Here is an 8787-nt window from a genome sequence, read left to right on the forward strand (position 1 = left end):
GGCGTTTAACTCCAAGTTTTATGCCAGTTCCAGCGTTAAACGCTGGAATTTCTGAGGCTGATTTGCCACGCCGATTTGGGCCATCAAATCTTGGGCAAAGTATGGACTATCATATATTGCTGGAAAGCCCAGGATGTCTACTTTCCAACGCCGTTGAGAGCGCGCCAATTGGACTTCTGTAGCTCCAGAAAATTTACTTCGAGTGCAGGGAGGTCAGAATCCAACAGCATCTGCAGTCCTTTTCAGTCTCTGAATCAGATTTTTGCTCAGAACCCTCAATTTCAGCCAGAAAATACCTGAAATCACAGAAAAACACACAAACTCATAGTAAAGTCCAGAAAAGTGAATTTTAACTAAAAACTACTAAAAATATACTAAAAACTAACTAGATTATACTAAAAACACACTAAAAACAATGCCAAAAAGCGTATAAATTATCCGCTCATCAGTTATGCATGGAAAACACAGACTGGGAAAGAGACTCAAAAGGGATCCCAAGCCACTTGAAAAGAATAAATCTCACTCATGTGGCCAAGGGATGGTATGAGATAGTAAGGAGATCTATCCTTCCTACTGGAAACGCCTCTTGGGTCACAATCAAACGAGCACTCTTGACATACTGTATCCTACATGGAGGTGAAATCAACCTCGCACAACTTATAGCTGACAGTATTCAAGAGATGGCTAACAGCACAAGTAAATCAAGTGGTCTTGGATATCCAAGTACCATCCTCAGGCTATGCAACAAAGCTGGAGTGATCTTTGAAGATGAAGACACAGAAAAAGTGAAAAAGGGGAAAGGAATCACCAAGAGGAGCATGGAAGGGTTGAATGAAGAAGATGATCAAGAGGGAGTGGTAGCTCCCAGACAAAGAAGATCTCAAAGAGAGGGAGAACAAGAGCAAGCTCATGGTGCCATAGACATGAGCCAGATACAAAGAGCAATTGAAGAGCTATCCCAGCAACTCATGCAAGCTCAATAAGAGCAAAATCAAGGGCGCCAAGAGCAATATCTAAAGCCCCATCCAGAGTTTTGGGAGCAATATTTGAGGGATAAAGAGGAGCGAGAAGCTTGGCAGCGTCAAATGGAGGAGAGGCAAGAGAGCTGGCAACAACAGATGATGACTCAACAGCAAGAATTTCACACAAAGATTCTTGAAGAACAAAGGGAGCAATACAAAGAACTCAAAGAATCATATGATAAGCTATACTTTAGTCAAGCTAAAGCAGGGGAATATAGTCACAACCTGTATCAATAGAAGAATATTCATCACACCATGGGAGAAGTTAGATATGTGCAAAGAATGGAGAGTGATGAAAACATACAAGCAAGGTTGGAGTACTTGACCCACAATTTGCCAACACTCAATCCACAGATCAAGCCATTTGAGCAATGCCCTGAATTTGAAGCCAAGCAACAAGCAAGGTCTCATCACTATACGGAGGTAACACTTAACATATTGGAAGAAGTTGGGCTCTCAGGGCTCTTAGATTCTGTCTGGGATAGAAGATGCCCTGGTGAAGAAGTCCGAGACTATTCCAAGCTAGGGAAGAGAAAAAAGAAAAAGGGAGAATCAAGCAGCAGCCACAATCATTAGAAGGTGGCAAAGTTCTTTCATACTACTAATAAGGAGATGCATGTCTGAAACATGATATGCCTCCACTGTTTATTCCCTTTTACTCCATTTTCATACATTTTTTTATTGCTCAATAAGTAGCTAGAGAAATGATCTGCATGATGCTTGTCATTCATCACCTAGCTGAATTTTGTTTTGTTTCCCATATGCTTGAATAAAAGAGAATTGTTTGAATTAGAAAGCAAATATCCAATGTTGCATAAGTTAGAATGGAAGTTAATAGTGGTGAATGTGTTTGATTAAATGTATAACTCATGAAATAATTGTTGCATAGTGTCATTTTCATTGAAGAGTGAGCTAGCTTGCTGTTATAAAGGCTCCTATCAATAAAGAAAAAGCCCTTGAGAACAAAAATAAAACAGAAAAAAAGGAAGTAGAAAAAGCCAATGTGGCAAGAAAAACAAAGAATAAAGGTTGGACACCAATAGCTTGGACCCTAGGACACATGCCTGTGGTGTTCTTGTACTAGGATATGCTTGGATAAGTAAATTCTGAGGGATATTTCAAAACCCGGTCACTTAGATCAACTGATTTGGGATGGCCAATTGAAAGTCCACAATAAAGAGTAACCTAGATACAGAACATTTAGTTATCCAAAGAGATGCTGGGCATCAATGATCCTAGGAGGAAATAGTGAGCCATGTGTCTGTGGTGGAGAAATGTTAAGTAAAAATACAGCCAAAGGCTACTACTGCAACATTAGACACCAAGCCTCCAAAAGAATAATAAGCTTGTTAAGCAACATGAGAAAAGAAAAGTTAGCAAGGGAGTAATTAAAGAGTAAACCTTATAACAGCAAGTTTAGTAAGCCTTTGAGGAAAGATGTATATTATGTACCTTCAGGGGGTGGTGGTATCGCATCATCGTCCAGCCAGGGGACCTCAGCTAGAGCCGCCATACTCGTGACCAAGGTAGGAAATGGAAGTAGGCCACGAATATGCACCCGCCACACGCACTGTTGGATAAGTCGAGGAAAAGAGACGTCCTTCCCCTCCATAACACACCCAATCAGCAAAAGCATCTCCATAGGGATCTCAGAGAAGTGGGTGGTAGGCAAGACATAGTAGGCAAAGATCATCTACCAAGTCTTGGCCTCTCTAGTCAAGTGAGCAAATAGCATCCCCTTAGGCTTGGTGTTGGTCGCATCCATGACCCAAGTAGCATCTGGTAACCCAATCACGCGCCTAAGCGCCTCATAGTCAAAGGTCATGGTATGGATAGCCATCTCTGCCTGCTGGTGGGCACACATGTCATCAGAAATGTGCCGACACTGTAATGCCTCCCCAATGGCAGTCTCAGTAATCATGATCTCCCTACCCCTCACCTGAACTGAATCCAAAGTGGGACGGAAGAAGTTGCAGTAAAATTCCTTCACCCAAGAAATGTTGATATCTCCCAAATCTCTATCAACAAAGTCCAAACCCAACTCTAGGATGCGACTAGTAATGGACCGTCTCACATCATTGGGTAGGAGCAATTTCTTCTCAGTATTCAGCTTTGTTGTTCGATATTTGGAAAATCGAAGCTCACAGTAGAGATTGGGAAACTTAGTCGGATCGGTAGAAGGTAACTGCTGATTTTCCTTTTCTTCGTCATTCAAAGGATTCTTAGCATAATGCTTGTAGATGGAGGGGATAGAAGGTGTAGAGTGTTTTCTTTTCTTGGAAGCAGTGGCTATAGCTTTTCCTTTATCCGACATCCTAAAAAATATGATAGAATATAAGCAATGAAACACTTAGCATATAACAAAGAAGGCATGTTCGGGATACAATTGGCTAATAACAATCATGATGTTGAAATGAACTTGAAAAGATTTGGTAACAAGTAAGCATAAGTGAACAAGTACACCAAGAATGCAATCTTTCATTAAAGTCAACAACTCTTACTCATTAAGCATAAAATCATCATACTTTAGAAAGAATGGTTAAAGAGGGTTAAATGTGAGTAAATGTCAAATGGTTAAAGAAATTAGTAGGTTAGAAAAGTGGGTTAGTTGGCATGATGATATTTTTGCTCAAAGAAAAGAGAAGTTGCGGTTCATGTTCACAATGATTGATGCAAATCCGGGAAGTTAAAAGGAAGCGGAAATTGGCCCAAAATTGAAATAAAGACCAAAATGAAACTAATTTTCTTGAAAATTGGGTAGCATTCCGGCTTAAAATTGGACGTTCCCGGATAGCAAAATAGCACAAATAGCATGATTACAACATCAATCAAGTAGAATGGCAATGAGATAGCATATAGGCAACACAGATTGCATACAGAGCAGCTCAAAATCGACATTTATCAGACAAATCAACAAACAGAAAATAAACACAAACGGAGCTCTTATCAGGCCTAGAATCCTCTATCCAGCCCTAGCTACCTAACCGCAATTATTTCTAACTAATCCTAACATGCAACATTTGAACTCAAACTAACTAACAGACAATTACAGTAACTAACAGAAATGAACAATTAAAAAGAAAAAAAACAGAAATTACAGAAATTGAGCAGGAACCTGGGGGCTGGGAGTAACTGGGAATGGAAAGGGGAACTAGGATAGAGGCAGGGGCAGCAGAGGTAGCAGGGATTTACGCCGCCATGGATGGTGGCAGTGAAGACAGCCGCTGCGGTGGTTTGGCCGTTTGGTGGTGTTGCAGAAGGGTGAGAGACTAAGTAAAAGAAGCTGGCAGTGGTAATAGAAGGAGAGTGATAGGCGAATGTGAGATGGGGGAAGAGAGAGAGAGTCGCCGGCGGTGATGATGGAGTGGCAGCGGAGATGGTGGTTTCGGTGGTTGGGTGCTTGACCGAAGGGAGGAGGAGAGAGTGAGTGGAGAAGAGAGAGAGAGGATTGATGGTCAAGGCGGTTGGTTGTGTGGTGGCGGCGATGGCGGAGCTGCGGCGGAGGTTGAAGGTGGAAGGGAGAAGAAGAGGGTGAGGGAGAAGAGAGAAGGTGCGCGACTGTGCAGTGTGCTTCGTGCATTAGGGTTACCCTTTTTTTTGAATCGACGCGAGCGCGCACCATGATCGTCCGCGTACATTGATGAAAATTTGGGACCCACGCATGAGCGTGCAGTGCGCTCAGGCGTGGATTGGCAAACTATGCAACGGCGCGTGCGTGTACAGCGTGCGCACGCGTACATGTAGTTGGGCCTGAGGCTTAGAGTGGGCTTGACGCATGCCCAACTCTTGGGGCGAAGGCCTAGAGTGGCGGCATCATGTAAGGGCGCGCGCGCGTACTGCGCGCGTCCGCGTACATGGATGAGTTGCTAGTAGGCGCGCTAGCGCAATGCGTGCGCTCGCGTCTGTTCCACCTTGGACATATGGGCGCGCACGCGGCAAGTGCGCATCTGCGCAGATCAGGTTGGGCTAGGGGCCTAAAGTCGGCCCAGATTTGGCTCAACTCTCTGTGGCTTGGCTCAAAAAATTGCAGCAGCAGATCGACACGGGCGCGGCTGGTGCGCGTCCGCGTAGATGTTCTTGTTCTCGCAATCGGTGCGCACGCACATAGTGCACGTCAGCGTGGATTGTGTTGGGCTCAGGGCATAGTGGTTGCCCAAGAGAGGCCCAACTCTCTGGAATGTGGGTGGTGGCACATCCGCTCAGGGACGCGTGCGCGTACATTGTGCGCGCGCGTCCACCCCCCTTTTTCTTTTTTTTTTCAGAAAAAATATGCTGGGTGCTCCCCATACTGTTCACAACTCTTTATTCAATCAACCATCATACAATTCACAAAAAATGCAATTTGATATTATTCATCTACTACTAAACACAACATACATGTGACTAAGCTAACAATTAAGTTGTACAAACAAATTTATGTGAAACATCTACCTACAATGGTAACTCAAATCACTTATTAGGCAAATTTAAAAGAGAATGGAAAGAGTTTACCAGGGTGGGGTGTCTCCCACCTAGCACTTTTAGTTTAAGTCCTTAAGTTGGACATTTTGAGGTGCTTATTGTCATGGTGGCTTATGTTTGTACTCATCCTTGAATCTCCAAGGATCTCTGCTTCTCAATTGGTTGACAGAATTTCCAACCATTTCCATCAAGCTTGGGCAAAGTTCTACCCAAGATATGAGTCCCCATAGTTGGTCTTCACATAGCAAACTGGGATCCCATATCTTATCTTCGCACCCGTCTTCAATTTGATCTTCATACTTTTTCTTTCCGGGTGGTTGACATAAAGAATTCTCTTTAGCACACCAAGCCTTCCGTTGATACCCTTGTAGAGTGGCATTCTTCCAATCATCATTCCTATACCTTGAAGCTTTTACCTTAATGAGCCTAATTCCTAACTTGCAACCACTACACAACTCTCTTATACTTTTAACTCCACAAAGAGCTCTAAGTTGACCATCATTAGGGATAAGAGTTTTACCCACTTGAATGTTGTGATGGATGGTGACTTAGGAAGGGAGACTTCCCCACACTTAGACAATGCAAGGTCTACTTCTTTGTGCTCCACTTTTGTTGTTTCCACCTCTTCACAAGCTTCTTCAATTTCAACCTCATCCCCTTTGTCACGTGGCTTGGTGTTGTCTTCAAGAACTTCATCTTGTTTAATGGGAGGTGATTCAATTTTGGATAGGAATTCATTGATGAATGAATTCATCTCTTGATCAACCTCTTCATATTCTTCAATTTCAATATACACCATACCATTTTCGCTTTCCTTGGGTGGTTATGCACACTCTTTTATAATTTCAACTTCGTGTCCAATGGGGGAGGATTCCATTGTATAGAGAAATTCATCCATGATTGAATCCATCTCTCGATAAGCTTCTTCCAGGTCTCCAATGATGATATGCCTTGGAGGTTGCGCACTCTCCTCAACATCAATATCAAGCTTCATGGAAGAGTGCTCCATGATGCTACATTCCCCTGGACTTTCAACATCTCCTAAATCTTCAACCACCTCTTCCTTTTCTTCAATGATCATAGGCTCCTCCAACTGTTCTAGCACAAAATTTGACTCCTCCTTCTCCACTGAATTTTCCAATTTCTCCTTCATACCTTGCTCTTCTTTTGACCTTTCACATGTGGTCACAGGATTACCTTGAGTCTTCAAACATTGGTGGGCTAATGTATGCACCACCTTGGTCAAATTGGTCACAAACTCAAGTGTGTCCCGCTTCATGGCTTCTTGTCCTTGAAGTAACAAAGTGAGAGGATCGTCTATTGGGGCTTGGTGTGAGTAAGAAGGTTTATTATTTTGGAGAGAGGGTTCATAATGGGAAGGTGGTTCTTCTTGATGAAATTGTGGAGATGGTGTGCATTGAGGTGGTTCTTGGGAGTAATCTTGATAGGGTTGTGGTGGTTCTAAGGGTTCTTGCTCATAATGGTCATAAAAATATGGTATGGATGATTGGTCATATGATGGATATGGATCATGGAAAGGTGCTTAATGTGGAGAGGCTTGCGAGTATGGTTGAGGTTTATGTTGAGGATATGGTTCATAGGCATATGGTGGTGGTTCTTGAAAGTCATAAGGTGATTCACCATAGCCATTGGATTGATATGCATCATAGAATGGCTCTTCTTCATAGTGCATTGGTGGAGGTTGTTGCCATGAAGATTGATCATAGGAATATGGCTCCTTCCACCTTTGATTGTCCCATCCTTGATACACATCCTCATTGAAGCTTCCATTTCCTACAACATAATTATAATCACACTCATAGCCAAAGTGAGAATTCATGGTGGAAAGAGAAAATAAAATTCTACAACTAGCAAATGAAGCAAAAATCAAGATATTTACACTATTCACATATGTACAATAACCAATAACATAACACCATTGCAAGTCCCCGGCAACGGCGCCATTTTGATGATTGGATTTTTGACGGTTTAGAATTTCACTAATGAAATCTCGTTGTAAAGTATAGTTTCTAAACCAAACAATAATCCTTTCATACAAAAAGTTGTTTGTCACTAGTACATCCTGAGATTCACTGGGTTGATGGACAAAGCCAGCAGCAAGTGCCACAGGTCAAGGAAAAATTGGAGGAACCTAAGCCACCAGAAGTTTGTGGGGACATTGACAAAAGCTCATCAAAGAAGGAGGCCACCAGGAGTAAGAAAACAGCACCAGGGGCAAAGAAGAAGGTACCAAGGGGGTGGCGGAACAAGAAGATTCCTACGAAAGATTTCTCTCCAGGGGATAAAGTAATCTCAGCCTACTTCGCAGATATCCTCCCTAATCTCCCCACTGTACCATCTCAGCCACCTAAGGTCTTCACCATCAACAGAGTTCTCTCCTTGGAGCATGTAGAGATCATTGATACAACCAACGGATACAAGTCCACTGCCAGAGGAGAAGACTTAAAGCATTACCAACCACCATAATAAGGGGGTAATGTCAAGCTAGTGACGCTAAAGAAGCGCTTCATGGGAGGCAACCCATGTTTTACATGCTTTTAGAAGTAGTGAATAAATCAATATTCATGAATTCCAACCAAAAATTGACAAACACGTGTGAAATTTGTATATGCAGAATATAGTGAAGAACAAAGTTGGTGTTCAAAGTATTATCCTTAAAACTTTGAACACAACTTTTCATCACAGTGCTCCAAACTAAGTTTGGTGTCACCCTATGGTGCCACCAATTTGCATATGAAGATACACAGTTAGTCAGTTGGTGGAATTCGGGAATAAACAAATTCTTTTATTATTCAAGCTGTAGATGTTAAAGCATTTTTGTTTCTTTTATAAAAGTAGTTCTTACTTTTCTTATTTCATCTTTATAGGGAAAAGAAAGGAGCATTGAGGAGATTGATAGGACAAGTGAAAAGAAATGGTTCAGCACTTCATGAAGAGATACAATACACACGTGACTCAAGGAAGAATGCATTGAAAAATGTTGCCATGCAACATGGAAGAAAGAGGAACCTTGATGACCGAACCAATAACCATAATAAAGTGGTGATCCTTGTCCATGAGCATGCATAACCCCAACCGTCCATCTAGTGACAAGTCCATCAATCCACACCATCCATTCACTTACAACTTCCCTATATAAGTAGCCCTTGTTCCGTACCCAGCCTTAACTCTCCTCACACACTCTTCATACATATTCATTTCGAAATGCAGCACTTCTTACCTCCTTACAAACGTTCCCCCCTCACTCTCTTCATTGCCATAAAACCCTAAACAACCAGAAGTC

This window comes from Arachis duranensis, chromosome 3 (genome assembly GCF_000817695.3).
Source record: "Arachis duranensis cultivar V14167 chromosome 3, aradu.V14167.gnm2.J7QH, whole genome shotgun sequence".
Taxonomy (NCBI): domain Eukaryota; kingdom Viridiplantae; phylum Streptophyta; class Magnoliopsida; order Fabales; family Fabaceae; genus Arachis; species Arachis duranensis.